Source organism: Protopterus annectens, chromosome 2.part2, assembly GCF_019279795.1.
Source record: "Protopterus annectens isolate FY-2018-M chromosome 2.part2, PAN1.0, whole genome shotgun sequence".
In the NCBI taxonomy this organism is placed as follows: domain Eukaryota; kingdom Metazoa; phylum Chordata; order Ceratodontiformes; family Protopteridae; genus Protopterus; species Protopterus annectens.
In genome coordinates, this window is record NC_056730.1 from 69,336,116 (window position 1) to 69,359,978 (window position 23,863).

The 23,863-nt window shown below is 40.5% G+C and overlaps 1 protein-coding gene across 1 annotated transcript in view; it reads right to left on the reverse strand.

The window, feature by feature from the left end:
* EIF2A (eukaryotic translation initiation factor 2A) overlaps positions 1 to 23,863 on the reverse strand; it is a 1,204,316-nt gene that overhangs the window by 357,810 nt on the left and 822,643 nt on the right. The window lies entirely within an intron of this gene.

Sequence of the window (23,863 nt, forward strand, 5' to 3'; positions counted from 1 at the left end):
ATCCTGAAATAATCGGGGACACTTAAAATATTGGCACTATTAATTTAAGGCAGTGACAGGGTAAGAGAATGTGAATTAATATACATTTTCTGAAGTAAATGAAGTCTGTAACTCTTAATTATCATCATTATTTATTTAGTGTAATTCATTACCTTTTTTCCCATAAGTCACCAGTTTTAGCATGGTTTAAGAGGGACAGAACAAAATGTACACTCAAAGTTAGGGACAGCTGAAAGGTATGGGCATTTCATGACTGTATGAATCAAAATGTTGAAGCACAATACATCACTACTGTATTAACATTACTGCATGGTATAAACTAGTATGATTAAGTTTTTGAAAAAAGCTGACATTTTAGTGTGCAATAGTGAACTATAAATTTTGTACATTGCAATTTTTATAAGCTGTTGCATATTATTTCCCTATGGATGACAGACTCATTTATATGTTTTCTTGGGCAGTTTAGAAACATCTATATCTACGTGTGTGCAGATGTATGTGTGTACACACGTACACACACACACACACACACACAGCATTTAACTTTTCTCCCTCATCGACCACTGCAATTCTCATGGGTTTTGCTATTATAAGCTTTTAGGTTTTGTAAGAAGCCAGAACTTCCCAGATATATTTCTATGCCACATGACTGAAGACCCCCCCCCCCCCCAAGAGAAGCAAAAAAATTTGGGGGCTTCACACATGTGAGACAGAGTTGATGATTTTAGGACATGAGTAAAGAAAGCCTAGTTGGACAGAGCAAATGTTATAAGGTATCACTATCCATGTCGTCAGGTCCATATTCCCATCCCTGCTACAGCAGTTGCCTGCCTGCAGCCAAGAAGACATGCCCCTGTCTCCTCCAAGGTGTGTCCTGACAGCTCATAATCTCCCAACACCCCCCCCCCCCCGCCAGGGATATGAAAGCTGATATAGGCCACTCATTCCCATCCTCTGCCATAATTCCCTAGCAGCTGAACTGCTAATCATTCTCAGATCATCTGGGACACAGCCAAGGTTCCATCTTTCTATGACCTGACATTTAAGGTTACAGATTCCCTTCCAAAAAGATGTAGGCCACTCCAAATCTATAAATCTGCACTCTTTCATGTGGATGTAAAGTCTCTAAAGTGAAGTCAAATCCCTGAGATTTCCATTAGTTTTTCTATCCTCTACTGAACCCGATGGTACAAACTGCTTTATTGTGACTCATGCCTTAAGGAGGCAGCAATTTTGAGAATATCAAAAATGTGAACTACTTGTCTAAGCCTCCTCAAACATCTTCAAAACCTTTTTATACTGTCAAGATGTTATTCCGAGCAGGCTCTTGCCCCCTTAGAGGTGAAGCAGCAATCGGCACTAAACAGATCAGCAAAAGTTATGTACTAACCATAATAACAAAAGTGAAATAAAAAAGAGAAGTGTTGGTACCACAATCGTACGAAGATGAACTTTCCTCCAATAATATCCACAGGTAGTAGTAAACGAACAATACTTTTATTTAAAACAAGTAATGTAAAACACTGCAAGTGTTTTTCATTCAGCACAATGTCCGAACTTCCTCAGATAAACACTGGCGCTACCAACAGCCTGTGTTTAAATAATGAATCCGTTATTACGTCATTAATTCATTAGATCAATTAAATCAGTTAAATAACTCTGTTTAACCTAATTAAACACACTGACAGCATGTCTTATGTTACAAAACAATCAGTCAGTATTGAGAAATATATATGTATTACTTATTTTTACACTTAAAATGTAAACTTGAGATAAAAACAGTAATAATATCCTTAGTATGACTTAGTTCACATAAACTTGTAAATACAGTCCAAGTCTACCCTAAATAGGGTCCTGAAAACTTTTTCTACAAATCAAGGAACAAACAATTTCTCTTTTAATAAAGATATTCGCTGCAACCAAAACCACAACTTCATTTACTATACTAAATCTGTGTACTTTTATTAAAAGAGAAACTGATAAAAGAAAAAAAAAAAAAAAGAAAGTGATAAAAGTATTGTTCGTTTACTACTACCTGTGGATATTATTGGAGGAAAGTTCATCTTCGTGCGATTGTGGTACCAACACTTCTCTTTTTTTATTTTACGTTGTGTTTAAGCAGCTTGGTTTGGTTCATAATAACAGAAGTGGACTGGTAGTTTTATCACCACCACATTCAAGACTACAATCAACAGAACAGAGTCTAGCTATAACAATTTTCCCAAGCTATGAATTCTCCTTCCATGATTCTCTAAGCAGAAGAACTTCATTACTAGTTCTTGAAAGCCAGAGCAAAGTAGGAGCCCTACTTAAAAATAAGCAACAGACACTTTTCATAGGCAAGGGCTACAACTGGGAAGGTCTGCCAGGTCCAGGTTGGAGGATAGTCAGGGGAGGAATGATGATAATGGAACTACCAATCCAGATAATGTAGCTCTAATGTTAAGTCAAGTATGTAACATTTGTATCTAGTACTATAGTTCCACTGTCACCATATTCAGGACTGAGTTCTATGCTGTCCTCTTGGGTGGATCTTCATGACATAATACCTCAAACAACAACAGTACCAAAGAATGACCTAAATCTAAGACCACATCCAGTTTGTAGGATCTTGCAGTAATACTCAAGTGATGCCCATTACTCCCACTGCATATATATATATATATATATCACCCAAGGATGCACTGTTAAAGAAAACCTGACAGGTAGTCATGGAGCTAACCAAATGAGCTCTAGGCTCTGACATGCTTTAAATAACAAAACTGAACGCAGTTTAACGTAAGTCTGTTAGAGAATGTTCGCTTTGACAACTTCTAGAACAAGACGCAAAACAACTGAGAATCTTTTCCGACTTCTTTTCTTCTAGCTAAATAAACTCTAAACTGCCTACATCCATGCAGTGCAACCAATGTCCTCCCGTATTAGCACAACTTTCAAAGAATAGTGAAAGAATAATTATTTGATTCCATTTTTTTTTAACAAAAAAGATCTTTATTAAATGATCACATATGACACAGGTAATCTTACATTTATATAAATTAAAAATAAACATTGACACCACTTTAGTTGCAAACATTATGCACCACAGACACCATTGAAACAACTGCAGTTGCAAACATTATACGTCACTTATACTCTAACCAGGCATTGCCAGTTAAGCATTATACAGCTCATTAAAATCCTGCCTTCTTTTAAACCTTGTTCCTTCTCTCCATATACTGTTCCCACAATTCCCAGTTTTCTGATGTAGTTTGCTCCTTCCCTTTTGTAAAGATCCCAATCTGAGTTGTTTTATCTCTAGTACTATATTCACCACCTCAAACAAAGTTGGTTTAGACTTTAATTTCCATTTTCTAGTAACTGTTTTTTTTTTGGCAGCCACCATAATAAGACTCCACAAGGCCTTACTATGTCTAGGCAATTCCAATTCTGTATCATAGCTCAAAAAAATATCTCCCCAGTCAATGCGATCTGCTCACTCAGCATCTCAAACAGAGCAGTCCACAGGGAATCACTAAAGTCTGCCAACATTACATGCCCAAAAAACATGTTTGTAATCGCCTCTTTCTTCCCCCGTCTCTGTTGCAAAGTCAGCTCCACTGGAATACAGAGATAAAGCCCTGACTACTAACCAGATAACCAGGGTTCAATTAGCATCTCAGGTGCCTGATAAATCTGGTTTTGGATGGCATGGAAGGAAATATGAGTCTAAGCTTGCTCACGTTTCCTAGGGAGGAGGTGGAGGATCAAGGGATGATGTGGGAGCAAGGCCAGCTCATTCCCCAACTCTGTTGGAAGCAAGAAAAGAAGGAATCATGGCTGTACTGAGTAGCGGGTAGGCACAGGAGGGGGACTAAAACATGGCCACAAGGTAGAGCCTTTTCCAGGAGTAGGAACCAGGCTTCACAGCTTCTCAAACTGCAAACATGATGCCAGCAAGTGTTGGCAGGGGGGAGGGCAAGGGCCACAATCCGCTCAAACTAGTTAAACCTCTGCAAGCAGCAGGTTAATTCGCTTCCTGCATCGGACAATCATTGCTAGATGGGGGGTGGGGTTGGTAACCCCATCCCACAGAGGTTAAACACTAGCAGAAAAAGTACTCGCAAACTGAGGCACAGACGGACATTAAGGGAGCCATGCTGCAGCAGGGGTATGTACAATCCCTACTCCAGAAACATGACAAGAGAGTAAAGGAGACCTCTGGTGCATCTATACAACTGCATCTCTGAAATGTACGCCCCAGACAGTAAGAAGGGAAAAGTTGTTACTGCATTTGGAATTGGCTGGCATTCTAAAATTTGTGGCAATATTTTTGCACAATACCAGAAAAGAGCTCTGGCTACAGCCTGACTAGAGACCATTCACACGGCATCAGCAGGTAATGACTGAGCTTGTCTTCTCAGACTGCTTATTCCCAGATTTATTTAACATTTGTTTACCAGGAAAGTCCAACTTGGAATGAGCCAATTTTCAGCTGAGGCCTGGGGGGAAACACTCCAGATGCACATCTTTGTAATGTGGGAGGAAACCAAAGCACCAGAAAGAAACCCACATGAATGCAGGGAGGACACGTAGACTCCGCACAGACAGCAACTCAGCCGAGAATCGAACCGTCCTATAATACAGTGGTCTAAAATTAAGCAATGTGACATTGTGCAATTTCCCACTCCAAACTCTCCTTGACTCATGGCAAAGGGGATAGGAATGGTATCTCCTTACTAGTTCAAGTACCATACTCCATGTTGTCAGAATGGCTGGAAGCAGCACCTGGGAGGATGGAGTCTTGGAATGCCTGCAAGGTTGGTATGCGACTGCCCTCATTTCTAAAACACTGAAGTGCAGGGTGGTCTTTGTGTCTACATCCCTTGAATGGCCTGCTGCTAGCAAACTGTCTGTGTCCATGTCTCTTGCATGGGCTGTTGCTGGCAATACCCACCATCCTAAAGCAAAGGCATCTCTGGAGACCATCACAGCTGGGGTATGAGATTGGGACTATCACCCCACACAGAGGCTGAATTCATTAGTCCACCATGTGAGGCAATCCTTATACTTATTAGCTATTTTTATAGTGAAGTTTAGAGACTTCAAAAACTGATTCCATTATACCCTGAATGTCTGCTGTAATACCATTACATGAAACCAGGCAATGGCAACCAAGTAAATAGGGGATACCAATATATCCAATGCTATGAGGTACAGCACCGTTGTCAATTTTTGATTTTACAGAATTTGTGAGAGTACCGACTACAGTGACTGAATACTGTCCTGTAGGAGAAAAGACCAGCAAGACCATGTGATGAATGCAATGGATTGCATGGGCATCAACTGAGACTTTGCAGTGTTCACCACTACCCCTAAAGACTGAAAGAGAACTTCAAAGCAGTCCATTGAAGCTCAAATACTATCCTGTCAAGTGTGGGAACCATCAGATGCCAGTAATCCAGGTATGGCTGACCTGACCACCTGCAGACTGCAATGCACTGCAACCACACCCAGGGGGCTGAGGTGAGATCAAATGGAAGAGTTCAATAGTAGCAATGACTGGATTTTATGCAGAAGTGATAAAAAAAACCTTCTTGGCTCCTTTGCTATTTTGATTTAAAGGAAGAAATTCTAGAAATATAAAAGGCACATTAATCCCTTTCTTTTAGACACACAACATGAGTAGACTGGACTGTGACCAAGCAAAAAGGTCTCTAACAGAACAAACTGATTTACAACATTCAGATCAAGAATGGGACTGAGGTCAAGACTTACAGGATTGGTATACACTGATCAACAGATTAGAGTTCTCTCAGTGTGAAAACAGAAATGGTGGAAAATAAGGCAACAAACACACTATCAGCTTGGGTAAATTTCAGTCACTGGTTAGTTATTACACTACATGGACAACAGCCCACCAATCAAGGTAAGCACAAACTTGTAAAAACACAAAAAACGAAGCAACGAACCCAAAGGAAACCAGTTGATTTAGCGCTTTTGTACACTCAATACACAAGACTTCTTCAGAATAAAATACCACATCCCTCTACAAACTTATATACATACAAAAAAAAAACAGCCTTAAATAAATAGAGAGAGGGAGGGGAAGAGGCACAATGTCTCACTGGGAGAGGAATTAGTAGACTGCTCTATTATATTACATGATAAAAATGACTTCAAATTATAAGACTATATTACGATTAATGTGGATAGTGCAGTGCCTGGGCTATCTTTTTGAGAGGGGTCTTTCATTTGTACCCACACGGAAAGCAAAAATAGATGAGTTGTTGATTCAATTTAAGTTATTCATCAGGAAATTGAACTGTGCTTTTTATTTTAAAGATAATGTGGGGGACGCACTTGATTCAAATATAAAAAGACCAAGTGTATTTAACCCACCAATGCATCCCATTGTTTTAATTTTTGAAAAACTATGTGAGAATGACTTTAGGAGTTTTTTTTAATACTCCTGCAAGTACGTTGTTGAAAACATTAGTGAAGAAGAAAAGCTTTTGTTACATGAAATTGTGAACAATAAACAAATTAGGATTAAGAAATCGGATATGGGTGGGGGTTTAGTGGTTATGGACTTGAATGATTCTTCTTCTTTCACTGCTCCCGTTAGGGGTCAACACAGCGGGTCATCTGTTTCCATTTCTTCCTGTCCTCTGCATCTTGCTCTGTCACACCAACCACCTGCATGTCCTCTCTCACCACATCCATAAATCTTATCTTAGGTCTTCCTCTTTTCCTGTTACCTGGAAGCTTCATCCTTAGTATCTTTTTCCCAATATACTCTGCATCCCTCCTCAGCACATGTCCAAACCAACATAATCTTACCTCTCTGGCTTTGTCTCCAAACCTTCCAACCTGGGCTGACCCTCTAATATACTTATTCCTAATCCTGTCCACCCCCGTCACACCCAGTGCAAATCTTAACATATTTAACTCTTCCACGTCCAGCTCTGACTCCTGCCTTTTTGTCAATGCCACTGTCTCCAACCCATATAACAAAGCTGGTTTCACTAACCTCTTGCAGACATTCCCTTTCACTCTTACTGGTACTCGTCTGTCACAAATCACTCCTGACACTCTTCTCCACTCACTCCATCCTGCCTGTACTCTCTTCTTCACCTCTCTTCCACACTCACCATTACTATAAACTGTTGATCCCAAGTATTTAAACTCATCCACCTTCACCACCTCTACTCCCTGCATCCCCACCATTCCTCTATCCTCTCTCTCATTCACACAAATATATTCTGTCTTAGTCCTGCTGACCTTCATTCCTCTTCTCTCTAGAGCATATCTCCACCTCTCCAGGGTCTCCTCTACCTGTTCCCTAATCTAACTACAGATCACAATGTCATCTGCAATCATAGTCCATGGGGACTCCTGTCTGATCTCGTCTGTCAACCTGTCCATCACCATTGCAAATAAAGGGCTCAGAGCTGATCCTTCATGTAATCCCACCTCCACCTTAAACGCATCCGTCACTCCCACCACAGACCTCGCTGCTGTCACACTACCCTCGTACATATCCTGTACCACTCTTACATACTTCTCTGACACTCCCGACTTCCTCATACAACACCACAACTCCCCGCTAAGCACCCTGTCATATGCTTTCTCTAAGTCCACAAAGACACAATGCAACTCCTTCTGACCTTCTCTGTACTTCTCTATAAACACTCTCAGAGCAAACACTGTGTCTGTAGTGTTCTTTCCTGGCATGAAACCATACTAATGATCACAAATCATCACCTCCCTTCTTAACCTAGCTTCCACTACCCTTTCCCATAACTTTATGCTGTGACTGATCAATTTAATCCCTCTGTAGTTACTATAGCTCTGCACATCACCCTTATTCTTAAAAATCGGTACCAAAACACTTTTTCTCCATTCCTCAGGCATCCTCTCACCTTCCAAGATTTCATTACACAATCTAGTTAAAAACTCCCCTGCCATTTCACCTAAACACCTCCATGCTTCCACAGATATATCATCTGAACCAACAGCCTTTCCATTCTTCATCCTCTTCATAGCTATCCTTACTTCCTGCTTGCTAATCCATTGCACTTCCTGATTCACTATCACCACATCATTCAACCTTCTCTCGCTCTCATTCTCTTCATTCATCAGCCCCTCAAAGTACTCTTTCCATCTGCTCAACACACTCTCCTCGCTTGTGAGTATGTTTCCCTCATTATCCTTTATCACCCTTACCTGCTGCACATCTTTACTAGCTCGGTCCCTCTGTCTATCCAATCAGTACAGGTCCTTCTCTCCCTCCTTAGTGTCCAGCCTTTCATACAACTCTTCATATACCTTATCCTTAGCCTTCGCCACCTCTCTCTTTTACATTAATAAAATTCTGAGTTTGCTTATACAGATGCTTATGAAGAAATTTCTGTTAATCAGCTGAATATAGCATATAGGAACATCAACCTTTATTTAGAAGATATGTTGCTTAATGGTGAGATTACAAAGGAGGTCTTTGATGTCATGGCCCATAACCCTAAAATCCCTACCATTTTTGGCACTCATAAGATTCATAGAAGTTTCACTAATCCACCAATGCATCCTAAGTAGATGTTATAGCATCTAAAATATTCTTTTTAGCCAAGTTTTTGGACATTGGTTTGAAGAATATTTTTGTTAATAACCCCTGCATTTTGAGGGACTCGTGGGATTTTTTGAGTAAAATATCTTGACAATTTGTTATGTAACAATTTGAGATTTGTTACTATGGATATACAGGATTTATATTCTGTTATCGCACATGATATAGGGATGGACTGGTTTAATGACTATTTAGTCTTTCATGCAGGTGTTGACAAGAATAAAGCTGAGATGATGAGAAACTTTATGACAATGGTATTAGAGAATAACTTTTTAGTATTTGAAAATCAATTGTTCAAACAAAAGAAAGGGGTAGCTATGGGGGCAATTTGTGCCCCCATGTTTGCAAATGCAGAAGATTCCTTGATGATATAATATTCTTTTGGAAAGACAGTGAGCAGAGGGTTAAATGAATTTTATGACTATTTACATTCCACTACATATTTTCTTAAGTTTACTATGAATATACAAGGTAATTCAGTTAATTTCCTAGACCCTACTATTTGAATTAACAGGTCAAAGAATTGTTTTGAATCGACAATTTATCATAAATTGACCTATTCAAATACTTTTCTCCATTTTGATAGGATGCATTCTAGCCACCAGAAGAAAGCCTTAGTGAAAGGACAAAGTGTGAGGTTGGCTAGGATGATTACTGGGGAAGGGGAATTTAATAAAGGGTATGATAAATTGTTTAATATGTTTAAAATGAGTGGATATCCTGAGAACTTTTTAATAAACATCTTTAATGAGGTGAGGGTGAAAAGAGAAGCAGGACATTTTGTCCCTCGTTTACGTACAGGTTGCAGTACTCCAGCAGCCTTAAGCAATATACAAGATCAATACACATTTAACAGATCTATGGTTACTACGTTTAATGCAAATTTTATGAGCTTAGGGCAATAGTAGAATCTAATTGGAAAATTTTGGGGATGGATCTGGAATATGTGAAATATGTGGGTGAAAAAACGTTGGTTTATAAGGATGTGTGTTTTAAGGCACTACTTAAGAGCCCTTTGACAGTGGAAGGGCCTGGTAAAATGGTGAAGTGTAGCCACTATTCATAGTGTCCCTGTATCCCTGAATGTCGAGAAGTGACAGTGGAAGGATATGGGAAAATTAAACTTCATTGTAGCTCTTATTGTGGGAACAAAATGATGGTATACTTAGCCCTGTGTTTATGTTGTCCCGCATTCTATATAGGTAGAACTAAGTTAAGTTTGCGGAAAAGAGTTTACCAGCACAACTATGATATTACAAAGAAAAATGAAAGTAATGCTTTACATAAACATCTGGCACAGAATGCTGGACATAGGTTCATATTTTGTGTGACTGATAGGGCAGACTTGGGCCAGACAGGAGGTCCAGTGGAGGACTTCCTAGAATTTTTGGAATGTAAATGGCAATTAAAAACTAGAGCCAACTGCTTTCCCAGTATAAATGAATTTATTTCCATTTCTAGTGTATTAAAATTAAAAGATATGTATATCTGAACTTATTTTTATTAATCATGTTTTTATAAAATGTATTAGTATAAGTAGAGCTTTTATATTATAGTTGTAGATGTGTGTGTGTGTGTGTGTGTGTGTGTGTATGTATGTATATATATATATATATATATATATATATATATATATATATATATATATATATTTGAGTAAGGAAATGGACTGTTGCTTTAATAATCAACGGTATGTTTTAATTGGGCATTTATTAAGGCTGTTTTTTGTGTATATAAGTTTGTAGAGGGATGTGGTATTTTATTCTAAAGAAGTCCTGTGTATTGAGTGGATGAAAGTGCTAAATAAACTGGTTTCCTTTGGATTCGTTGCTTCACCATCCGTTTTTTGCGTTTTTACCTGGACAATAGCAATGAAGAAATCTGAAGAAAGAAAATAAACTAGAAAAGTAGAAAAAGAAGAAACTCTGATTGGAAACAGCCTTGCAGTTGTTCAGCAAGAAGCAGTTCAGGTTTCAGACTTGGTACAAGAAATGGCATACAGCAATTTAGAGGAAAAATAAACCAAATGCATTTTGTGGTGTTTAAAATAAGGGAAACACTGGAGGAATACATAAAGTCAAATGATAAAAGGCTGGAAAGAATAGAATAAGCTTTAAGGAGCTAGTCAGATGAGCAGATAAAATTGCAGAAATCAGAAGATGAAACTGATAAAAGACTAGCTGAACATGAGGCTTCTCAAAAACTGTATTAAAAAAATAGATTTAGAAGACAGAGCCCTCAGAAATAACATAAGATTTTCTGCTACGCCAGGGAAATTGGAAATAACAGGTTACACTAATTTTATGAAAGAACAAAAAAGCAACTGGAGTGGATTTGTCATTTGAAAGGGCACACCTCATGTAAGCTTCAAATTTGGCCATGAGAAAGCAACTAAGGGCAACCATAGTAAATTTTCAGTCAAACCAGCAGAAAAAGCTGCTCCTGACAAAAATGTGGCAGAAGGGAAAATATTTAAAACAGGAGACAGAGTGTTTTTGGAAAATGGTTACTCCCAAAAATGGGAACTCCTAAAAATGGAGAACATTGATATATGTGCAGTAACTGAGACCTGGTTCAAGGCTCCAGAGAGTACCCATGCAATACCAGGCTACAACTCTTACCACACTTTTCGGCTACCAAACCAGGATCGAAACACTAAAGGTGGAGGAGTGTTCATATTCACCAAGAATATTCACACCACCAGGTTAGCTGCACAACAAAATGCATCTGAAATTCTCCAGGTGCAACTAATACTAGGTAAGACTGCAATCCAAATTGTAGCTTGCTACAGATTCCCCCACCATGCCCCAAGATTCTCATTACACCTTTCTAAACATACTGGAAAATATTAATATACAACCAAACACCCTAACACCCTGCCTTTAACTGGGAAAACTACTCTTGCACCAACACCTTTGCCCAACGGTTCTTAGAATTCATAAATTCCAATGCCCTGGATCAACTAATCCAAAGTCCCACCAGGGGCTCCAGTATCCTAGACCTGGTCATTACCAACATGATAAATCGATGCTCCACATCTATGGTCACCCCCTCGTTGGTCAGGTCAGACCATAATCTAATCACCCAGGATGCAAAAAACTCCCTTACCAGTTGCATTAAGAAGCTGAGATCCCTCATAAAAATCCTCCAAAGCTAGTTACAAAAATAAAATTGCCAAAGATTCCAAAGACAACAAGACATTCTATAACTATGTCAAGAATCTAAATGGCAATGCTCAGATCTGCTCTGAGATACAACAGAATGGCATTAAATATACTGATCCCAAGGATATTGTCAATATCCTGGCAGATCAATTCAGTGCCAACTTCACCCCCCTCTCACCCCCTAAATGGCCCATCTCAAAACTGGAAGACTGCCAAATTCCGGTAATAACGGCCACACAGGTAAAAAACGCACTCTCCAAAGCTAAGAATACAGCATCCATGGGACCAGATGACATCCCGGGCTGTGTACTACATGAACTACAAAATAAACTGGCACCTCACCAAAGTGTCATGTTTAATCATACCCTACCTTCAGGCTTTGTGCCCACTGAGTGGCACACAGCTACAACTATCCCACTCCACAAGGGGGGATCCACGTTGGATCCTGGGAACTACCGCCCCATCAGTCTGACGAGCCTGATCTGCAAGGCCATGGAATGTATTATCATGGAACTTATAAACAAAAACATTGGCAACCTTAAAACACTGGACCTCACCCAGTTTGGGTTCGTGAAGGGCCGATCTTGATTCCTGAACCTTACTGACTTCTTCAAATCAGTCTCCAGAGCCGTGGACGAGTGTATGGCAGTCTACACAGCCTATCTGGACCTCGCCAAGGCCTTTGACACCATCCCCCACTCTGGAATCATAGATAAACTTACTAAGCTGGGCATTAATCCCTAAGTCACTCGATGGGTCGCCAACTGGCTTACTGACAGAACCCACACTGTAGAAGTAGCTGACTCCAAATCCAGCTCCAGAGAAGTGGAGTACCTCAGGGTGCAGTCCTGGGATGTCTCGTTTGGCATCTACTTTTCTGAAGTACAGGCCAAAACTAAGGGACTCTGGCTAGCAAAGTTCGCAGATGTCTGCAAACTGGGAGCCATTACTGAATCCCCAAATGATGTGGATACTCTACAAAAGAGCCTTAGAGAAACAGATGCTTGGTGCCAGAGTCATGGGCTCAAGCTCAATGCCAAGAAATGTACAGTTATCCCCTTTAAGAAAAAACATGTACCTGTGAATTACCACATAGGTGGCAGTACACTAAACACTGAAAGTGTGATAAGAGACTTAGGGACACAGGTGGACAGTGGTCTCACCTTCAATAACCACAGTGCCACAACAGACAGGAAATCCGTCTATGTGGCACCCCTCATCACTAAGGGCTTTTCATCCACAAAAAAGGAGGTTGTTGTCCCACTGTACTCATCCCTCATTAGATCCATTATAGAATACAATGCCCCATTTGGTATGTACCTCTCAAGACGTCTTTAACAACTGTAAAGGCCGCAGAAATACCTCACTAAAAGAATCACAAGCCTAAAGCAGATGCCCTATGCTGACCGCCTTAAAAAACTACAGCTATACCCGTCGCATATCACCTACTCCGAGGCGATCTCTGCTTAACATACAAGGCCATGTCAAACCCAGAGCTGTTGGACATGCTACACTTAAAGAAATCCCAATCCCTCAGAGCCACACGCTCCAGGGGTCTAAATCTTGTCATCACAATAAACAAAACATGCTGGAGGGATAGGTTCCTGACCCAAAGACTCCCCAAACTCTGGAACAGACTGCCCATACATGTCAAGCAGAGTGCCTCTTTGGCCCTCTTCAAAAGGAACCTTGATGATTGGAAGGGAGAAAGGGAATTCACCCTGGGGATCATGTCAGTCACCCTGCTAGACAGGGGTCCAGGGAAGTAAATAGTGTGGAAAGAAATAGCCAGGGAATTGTTACGGCTAGGCTTCTATAGGCCCTAGGGCGGATAGCCCAGTACCAACCTATGAAAAGACAGTGCATCCACATTCCAGGTCAGAGGGCTTGGGACTTTGGCACAGAAGAGAGGAAGCTATCTTTTCAGAGGGGAGGCAAAAAAAAATCTACCTGTGGAGTACCTCACCGAAGGACAGTGTCCAGAAACACATCTCTGTGAAGCATCCATTCTATGGCCTGTATACTGGATCTGCTCAAGGTGTCTGCCAGTATATTTTGCTCTGAACGAATGTAGACAGCCTGAAGAGTCGCTCAACACTGGACAGCTAGTTCCCAGACCTGAACAGCAAGTCTGCAAAGAAGGAAGGACTGTGCCCCCCTTTGCTTGTTGATGTACCACATCACTGTGGTATTATCTGTGAAGACTATGAGAGGCCCTGGAGGAAAGAGGAAATGAAAGGCCTGAAGAGCGAAAAGTACAGCTTTCATCTTCTTTATGTTGATGTGATCCAACCGATGAGGAGGCCAGAGACCTTGGACCTTGACGGAACCAAAGGAGGACCCCATCAGAGGCATCCGAAAAAAGTTCCTGAGATCAGACTGGAGTTTGAAAAGGAAATTCTGTGTTGAAGAAAGCTGATGAATCCACAACTGAAGTTCAACTTTGAGGCATGGGAGGAAAGGAACAAGGAAATCCAGTGGATGACAGTGTTGAAGCCACACTGACTTGAGGGACCACTGTAGTTTTCTAAGATGGAGTCTGGTTAGAGGCAGCATAGGAATGGTGGAGCATACCTCTCAACTGTCTCGAATTACTCAGTTTTCACCAAGATTTGGGGTCCAAATAATGGGGTGCCATGATTCCCGAGTGGCATCCCTTTATTCCCGATTTAGTGGCGCTTTTTAAAATTTTTTTTTTAATTTTTGCGCTTCGTGAGCTGAGCATCACATCCGCGATCACGTCCGCTCCACCAGCCTGTCAGACTGCAGCTCACGCTCATATGTAAGGATTTCCGGCTCTGGTTCAAATGCTCTTACAAGCGGCAATCACCAGAGCCGGTTAACGATTGTGGATCTATTTTATTTATGGCTAGGGAAAAGAGTTTGGATTACTTTACACTCGAGTCGCACGATGTTAGTGCTGGTGAATGTATGCTGGATTTATTTAACAGTTTGGAATTGGATTACTTTTAGAAGACGTAGACGCAAGATAGCTGGCTGTATTTAGAGGTAAGGGAAAGGTGTGTGTGTGTGTATTAAGTTATCTGTACATAAAAAGACATTGTTATTGTGGACATTTCTTAGGAATCCTTGAATATTTGGAGCTTTTCTCATCAGGTTTTTATTCTAAATGGGCTCTGCTCACCTAAAAGTCAAGATAAAAACATGCATAAACAAACAATAACTGAAAGATTCAACTAGTACGATGCCTGCGTTAGAAAATATAAGAGACAGATCACAGACCGGATGCAAGATATGACAATAACACAACAAAAAACACTAAATGTCGTCTGAAAAGCACAATGAAATTATTTAAGATAACTGCCTATGCAGTGCAATAGAAGGAATACTGCTGCATTATTTTCACCTGATTTCAGAAAAAGATGTCTGTACTAATTCTGTCTAAAGTCCCTAGCCACCACCACTTGTGAGCTTTGTTCAGGTTTTTTCTGCCAAGAGGTTGAGAGCTGTGGTGAGAAATTAGTTCACTAAATAACCATTTAGTTTCAGACAGCTGCTGATTTGGCTTAGTAGTATATTGCTCTGACTGAAGTGCACAGGGACCAGGGCTCAAGACTTGCTAGTGAAATGCATGGTGGTAACGCATTTTATTCTAACAACTTTACAAAATTATACAAGCAATGTTTAAAATGTGTCCCTGGTTTTTGACCTTTTGCCCCCCCCCCCAAAAAAAAAAAGAAAAAGAAATTGAAAATAAGAGTGAGAAGCTGTGTAAGATGCCTATGGCTTACACTATTGTCATTTTATTTGTAGTGTGGATGTGGAAGTAGACTTTTATGATGGAAATGTTCTGAATTGGGCAACTTTGTCATTATTTGTTCATGCATTTTGTTTCACTGCCTACAGTACAGCCTACTGGAAAAATGTTAAAACAATAAATTTAAAATGCGCTTTAAAAAGTGTGTTGCATTGTACAAGGAATATAACTGAATAAAGTCAGGAAAGTTATCAAAGAAAAGAACACATGTATGTTTCTTGTTTTGTGTGCCAGAGGCCAATGATTTGAAAATAGCCCAAAGGTGATCTTTATCCACCACTGACCAGATGCATTTTCTTTGGATGTGGTGTGGGTTTCAATGAATGTGAGTTTCAAGGGGAGGAAGTTTTAATGCCAAGTCTTTTTTCAGTGTGAGACAGTATTGCTTTGTTTACCAGATGTTTATTAGTGTTTGGGCATTGTTGTGCTGTAAAATGTAAAAATAATATCCAAATAATCATTGTAGAAGTAAAGCAGTATGTACACATTAGTGTTTATGGTAAATGGGGTGAAATAGCCAGGTGATGGGACATTGGAATGGCTGCAGAGGGACTCTGGGGCCATATTTTGGTCGTCTGCTCTTCAGTTTACATTTGAAAGCTGGTATCCCACAATTCTACTGGAGTGGGTGGGGTTACGTAATTATGTATGCAAATTAGATGCTAATCAGCGTACAGATTTGTACCTATTTTTCATGGGCCTTGTCCAGATTTTTGATGTTTCCAGGTTGAGAGGTATGTGGTGGAGGCCATGAATCCTAGAACTCTGAGAAACTCCCTGGCCTTGACAGAAGCCAGAGAAAGAAGAGGTTGAAAAAAGGTGATGACAGAAAGAGCCTTGAGTAGAGGTAGAAATGCCAGCACAGGAATGTTCTGAATCCTGCAACCGAGAAAAATGTGACCTTGTGAAGGAACCAGGACTGATTTCTGAAAGTTTATGGTGGACCCCAGGCTCCGTAATAAACCATAAACTCATAGACCGCAAGAAACCATCATACTAGGTGACTTGAATATAGACTGGAATAGCATTACTGCTGATAATCCTTCTTCTCATATCAACCTCCATGGTTTTATCCAAACTATTACCTCAACTACAAGGCTCAACAAACACAGTAATAGAGAAAGCATTTTAGACTGGATTCTTATAAATAAAGTCAAAGATAATTACAAAGTAGGAATTTTACCAGATGATGTTAGTGATCACTCCTTAACATTCATAACAAGGGATAAGGGTGATTGTGTAAACCCCTGTATCATAAGACAAGTACGCACCATCAAACACTTCAATCCAGAATTGTTCCAGTCTGAACTTACTGCATGTAATTGGAACCCATTAAAAACACTCCCTCTTGAAAATGCAGTAATGTACTTTAACTCTACTTTTTTATCTATCCTTGACTTACATGCTCCTGAACGTAGCATTAGAACTAAATCCAATGCTGCCCCCTGGCTCTCCCATGAAACCAAAAAACTTATTCTCACTAGAAATAAAGTCTGTGCCACATGGAGATCACATAGAAAAAACCCTGATCTTCTTCTCTTCCGCCAGCTTAGAAATCTAACCAAAAAAGCAATAATAGCTGATAAAAAGAAATTCTACTTCAATCTACAAGAAACCCATCTTAATAATTCAAAACTTTTCTGGTCTTCAGTTAATATACTTCTTTCCCCAGGACGTTCTAAAACACCTTCCCCACTTAATTCTGATCCTGATACCCCCCAACAAACTGCAGATGCTTTCAATTGTTTCTTCACTGAAACTATACAAGCTCTTGCTAATCAATTAAACACTAATAACTCACACCCAACATGTAACCTCATTAACTCCTCCTCTAAATTCTCTCTACATCCCATCTCCACATCTTACATATACAGACTCCTTCTTAAGCTAAAACCTTGTACCCCCTCTGCGGACAAGTTACCTTCACTCTTTCTACAAAAAGCTGCCAAGGCTATCGCATATCCTATCTCTATTCTCATTAATAGGACAATCAAAGAAGGTATCATCCCTGATATATGGAAGGTCTCTCACATTATCCCACTCCATAAAGGTGGTAACTCCATTGACTACTCTAACTTTAGACCTATTGCTCTCCTCTCTCCTTGGCCAAAATAATGGAGAAATGTATACACCATCAGCTTGTACAACACCTCTCTCTCCACAACATCATAGCAAACAGTCAACATGGATTCAGACCTAATCACAGTACTACTACTGCCCTTCTTTCCTTTGTAGACACTATTAACCTGAACCGTAACAACAACCTACTCTCATCTGCCATCTTCATAGACCTCTCCAAAGCATTCGATATGGTTAACCACTCTTTATTAATCAAAACTCTAGAATCACTATCTTTAGATATCCCTGCCATTAGATGGTTTTCTTCTTATCTCACTAACAGGAAACAGGCTGTTCTCTGGAATAACCACATCTCTTCTCTTCTGCCAGTTTCTATTGGAGTTCCACAAGGTTCTATTCTTGGCCCACTTTTTTTCCCTCTTCATAAATGATCTCCAAAACACAATCCCCAAGCTACTTGCATTCAATATGCAGATGATTCTACACTCATCTGCTCTGCATCCTCTACCTCAGAACTTAGATCTCATACTCAAAATGTCTTTAACACCATTTAAACATGGTTCTCTAGTCGATTTCTCTTACTAAATGCAAAGGAAACTAAACTCCTCCTCTTTACTCCTACCTCCAGAACCACCCCATTAAACTTCACTATCTCTTCTAACAATGGCACTATCATCTCTCCGACTCTACTACTAAACTGTTAGGTATTACAATTGATAATAATCTCTTTCAACCAACACATTAACAACACCATTAAACTTGTCAATAGGAAAATAGGATCTCTATATCGGATTAGACCATTTCTAACTCCCTCCTCTAGAACTAGGATCGCTCACTCCCATCTTCTTTCCTCTCTTCTCTATGCTTGTCCCATTTTCACCAACCTCAATAAAAACAAACTTACTAAACTTTCTACCTGCTATAATAACATTGCTTCGCTACAGGAAACCCCTACAGAACACACCACTGTCTCAACCTGAAACTACTAGGGTGGCCAGAATTCCAAAACTATCTTGCAACCCAACAACTCACTATTGCCCATAAAATTCTGTACCATCCTACAAACACCCCTATACTCTCTCAACTCATTATCCCCTACAATAATCTTAGCTCTCTCCGCTCCTCCAGTAAACTATTGGCTAATTCCACAAAATCAAATAACACTGCTGGCGACTCCCTTTTCACCAATTCAGTAGGTAGAAAATGGAATCTACTTCCTAGTAACATAACAACCATTGCATCATTACCTCTTTTCAAACTAAACATTAAACTTCACTTCCAAAACCACTGGCTGTGCACATGTAGTAAACCTGATAAATCCTTCACTACTTAGACTCTACTTCATTACTATCTCCTACTTCAAACTTTTCTATTATCCAACTGGCTTTCCTCCTCTTCTGCCACTTGTTTTCCTATTATTCCTTGCTTATAGACTGGCTTCTAGCTCTCTTTGCTTGCTAACTATCTTACTTGCTGTCCTTCCTTCAACCTTCCTCTTTTTATTTACTCATTTTCTTAGCTTTCTTTCTCACACTTCCTATCTTATTGTTATCTCTCAAAGTATTCTATAACTTATTATGATGTCTTTGAGTTTAACTGTGTGTAGTAGTATTTATTTTTTTAGTTATCTTTATCAGACTTAGTATAGTATAATTTAGATAAGTATTTTTTTGTGACTGTCACTATGTGAGTCAGTATTAAGCTCACTAGTAATAATGAGTAACTGTAGAGTTGTTAGTTTCTGTCTTTTAAAACTTTCTTTAAACTCTAGTATGTTTGCCTTAATTGTATTCTCTGTGGAGCTTTTCTCCCCGGGCCTCTACTGAAAATGGAAATATCTCCAGTTAGACTAGCCCGGTCAACAAATGTAAAATAAAATAAAAAAAAAAAATAAAAATAAAAATAAAAACTGGAAGTGCTGAAAGCAGGACCTTGGAGGATGAAGCCTGAATCAGTAGGTCGTCAAGAAAAGGAAAGACCTGAACGCCTCTCATCCTGCAAAAGGCAATGACAGGAATGTGGCATTTGGTGAATACCCATGGGGCAGTAAAGAGGCGTAAGGGCAAAGCACAGAAGTGAAAATGCAAGGAAGAAAGAGAGAAATGAAAAGAATTTCCTGAAAAGAAGATGAACGGGGATGTGAAGATAGGCATCCTTGAGGTCCAGGTGTACAAAGAAGGAATGTAGAAGAAGAAGAGGGAATACGGTTTGAAGAGACAACATTTGAAAGGAGAGGACCTTTAGAAAGGTGGTGTGCTCAGAAAGGTCTAGAATGAGTCTACAGGTGCCTTCCTTCCTGGGAAGCAGAAACATTGTGGAATAAAACCCTTTCCTCTCCTGGGCAAGCGGCACAACTTCAATGGTACCCTGAGCCAAAAGGGCCTGACGTGGTTTTGGAAAGAAAGGAATCTGTTCCAGAGGAGGCTGAGGGATGCCCAGAAAAGGAGAAAGGCATTTTTTCGAGACCATGAAATATCCTAGACAGATGAATGATAAAACCCAAGAGTCTTGAGTGACCCTTAACCACTTGGGGAGGGACACGGAAAGACAATGAGATAAGGGAATATGGACTAGGGAAAGGGGAAGCAAACTATCAGAACCTGGCTTGTCTTGAAAAGGAGGCTTCTGAGAAGTAGGAGCCAGAGTGGACTTAGTAGGAGTACACAGCTAAAACTCTTTTAACTTTTAGGAGGAGGGTGCGGCTGTCTGCAAACAAAAGCAGATTTGGAAGGATAACTCCTCTGGAATTTAGGGATAAGAGACACAAAAATATGTTTCAATTCCTGCAAGGGCTTGCCTTTATCCTGGAGAGACTTAAAAAGCTCAGCAGCAGCAAAAACAAAAAGGTTCCTATTATCCAGAGGAGCATCCAACAATTTAGCCTTACTATCATTTGGTAAGGGTTGGAGATGAAGCCAAGACTAACATCTCAAAATGTAGCAGCCCTACAGGAGGCATCAGCAGCATCAAAACTACATTTAATAGAGTGGTGAGCAAACCTGAGATGCAGAACCCAGTAAAGAAAGGGCTGAGACCCTCTCTTCTGAATCAGGGAGGTCAGAAATTGCCTAAGCTTGAGAAAGAAGAGCTAAAAAGTACAGTTTTGTACCTACCATAAATGTAGATGTTCGAGGATCCACATTGCTGCAGTCCTAACCATTGGGTAGTCCGCTGTCCAGTCGGCCCGAATACCAAAGTATATGGCTGACGTCGGTCAGGGCGCATTAGACTGACGTCAGTACGTCAGGGTACTAATGCGCATGACCGACGCCATATCCTCAGTCTTTTCTTGCCCCAGATGTCAGAAGACCCTGAAAAGATAAGGCCCAAAATCCAAAAACACCAAACATACCTGCACCAAAATATGTACAATATATACAAACTCAGTTGAACATAACCTCACCTACACAACCACCCCTAAACACAGAGGGGAAGGAGGGAGGGTAAATTGGACTGCAGCAATGTGGATCCTCGAACATCTACATTTATGGTAGGTACAAAACTGTACTATGTTCTTCATTCCACATTGCTGCAGTCCTAACCATTGGGTAGAATCCCAAAGCAGAGGTAAGGGAGGCTGGCAAATCATAAAGAAGCAGGAGCTGATAACATGCCTTGCAAAATGGCTGTAGTAAAACCAGAGAGGAAGGTGGTAATGCTTAGAGAAAGTATGCACTGAACTCCAAGTAGCTGCCTCCAAAATATCCTTAGTTGCCACCCCCCTTAAAAAAGCTGTTGAAGTGGCAGTAGCCCTAGTGGAATGAGGCCTAATCCCAGCTGGAATCTCCTTGCCATGATGGGAATAACAAAATGCAATGCAAAACCCAATCCACCTAGAAATAGTTTGTTTTGACACAGGCTTGCCCTGAGAACTCAAAGCAAAAGAAACAAACAACTGCTGAGACTGCCTAAAATCCTTAGTCCTGCTCAAATAATAACGTAATTGCCTATGTACATCTAAAGTGTGCAAAATCTTTTCCCCTTTGTTTTGGGGATCTGCATAAAACGTAGGCAAATGAATAGTTTGGTTTAAAGCCACACTAGAAACCACTTTAGGCATAAAGGAAGGATTTGTACGTAATGATACCCTATCCTTATGAAAATCAAAAAAGGCTCAACCGCCATGAGGGCCTGTAACTCAGAAACCCTTCTTGCAGAAGTAATGGCCAACAAAAAAGCAGTCTTCCATGACAAGTATTTCAGTTCAGCAGTAGCTGCAGGCTCAAAAGGTTGTAGAGTAAGTTTCTCCAACACAAAATTGAGATCCCAAGCAGGAGTAGGAGCTCTACGTGGGGGTCTTATATTCTTTGCCCCTCTAAGAAATTGCTTGAACAAAGGATGTGAAAACAATGGTGGGTCACAATCATAGTGAGCTGAAATTGCTGCAGCATGAATCTTAATGGAAGAGAAAGACAAACCTTTGTCCAGTAACTCAGTAAGATATTGAAGAGCCACACCCAAATTAGGCTCCGAAATCTCCAAATTTTTTGCTGCAGCCCAAAATAAAAATCTCTTCCATTTTTCTGCGTACACTTTCCTTGTACTAGGTCTTCTGGCTTCCATAATCACATTTAAAACTTGTTGAGGAAGTTGAGACCTGCTGCCTTTTAAAACAGAATATGCCAGGCTGTTAGATGAAGAGAGTGAAGCTTGACATTGAGCAGATGACCGTCCTTCTGAGACAACAGATGAGGAATCAAGGGTAAAGGCCATGGGGGCTTCTTTACCAGACTCCTCAGTAATGGGTACCAGTGCTGCCGAGGCCAATCTGGAGCTATTAAAATCATCCTTGGCTTGTCTTGTCTGACCTTTAGAAGCACCTTTGGAAGAAGAGGCAGAGGTGGAAGCGCATACACATGAAGATTTTTCCAACTGAAAGAAAGAGCATCCACTTTCCAAGCTGTGTGATGAAACCTCTTTGTGCAAAACTTTGGCAGCTGGTGGTTTAGTGGAGAAGCGAACAGATCTATGTCTGGAGTTCCCAGGACACTGTCAACTTTTGAAATACATGAAGATCCAGTTTCCACTCATGGGGATCCATGATTTGTCTGCTTAACACATCTGCTAAGGAGTTCTGTGCTCCCGGCAGAAACCTTGCCTGAAGAGTTAGTTGCAAGCTTAGCGCAGTCTCCCATAAAATCATTGCTTGCCTGCACAATGGGTAAGAATGTGTTCCCCCTTGTTTGTTGATGTACCACATGACAGTTGTGTTGTCTGTTAGAATCAACACCTGCCCTGGAAGAAGTAACTTCTTGAAAGCCATTAATGCAAACTGGACTGCTAACATCTCCTTCATGTTGATATGTAGATGCCGTAGTCTGGCAGGCCACTTGTCTTGTATCCACTTTCCATTTAGATGAGCTCCCCAAGCAATATCTGAGGCATCTGTCGTTAGAATTTGACTCGCCTCTGGCCGGGTCACAGAGAGTCCCTTGTTTAGGTGACATTCCTGAGCCCACCACAAAAATTCCTTTCGAATGCAAGGTATTATTTGAATGACAGTGTCCAAATCCTGGCAGTGCTGTGTCCATACATTTTTGAGATACCATTGTAGCTTCCTCATATGCAGTTTGGCATTGGGAAGCACCAGAATACAAGATGCCATGAACCCTAAGGCTTGAAGGACTGTCCTTGCAGTCAGCCCGGACTGAAGAGATAGTTGATGGAAGTAACTGGAAAGATTCCTTTGTATGTCCGGGGTTAAAAAGGCCATCTGGGCTGCTGTATTCAGTCTCACACCCAGAAAGCACATGTCTTGAGAGGGTACTAGACTGGACTTTATTTCGTTCACAGAATACCCTAGGCATCTTAGCACTGCTATGACATATTCCAAATGCTGTAGAAGGTTTTCCTTTTCTTGAGCCAGAATCAGGCAATCGTCCAAGTAAGGATAGATTTGAATTCCTTTTAGCCTGAAGTAAGCTATCACTGGAGCCAGAACCTTTGTAAATACTCTGGGCGCAGTAGATAAGCCAAAGGGCAATGCAGAGAACTGATAATGAGAATTTCCAGCTCGAAAACGCAGATACTTTCTGCAACTTAGTCTTATAGGCACATGAAGGTAAGCTTCCTTGAGATCTAAAGTTACCATCCAGTGATCCTTGCCCAGCAGAGGTAAAAGCTGTTGTAACGTCAACATTTTGAACTTGGGAATGTCCAGATAAGTGTTGAGGATAGATAAATCCAAAATTGGTCTCCACGTGTTCCCCTTCTTTGGTACTAGGAACAGGCGAGAAT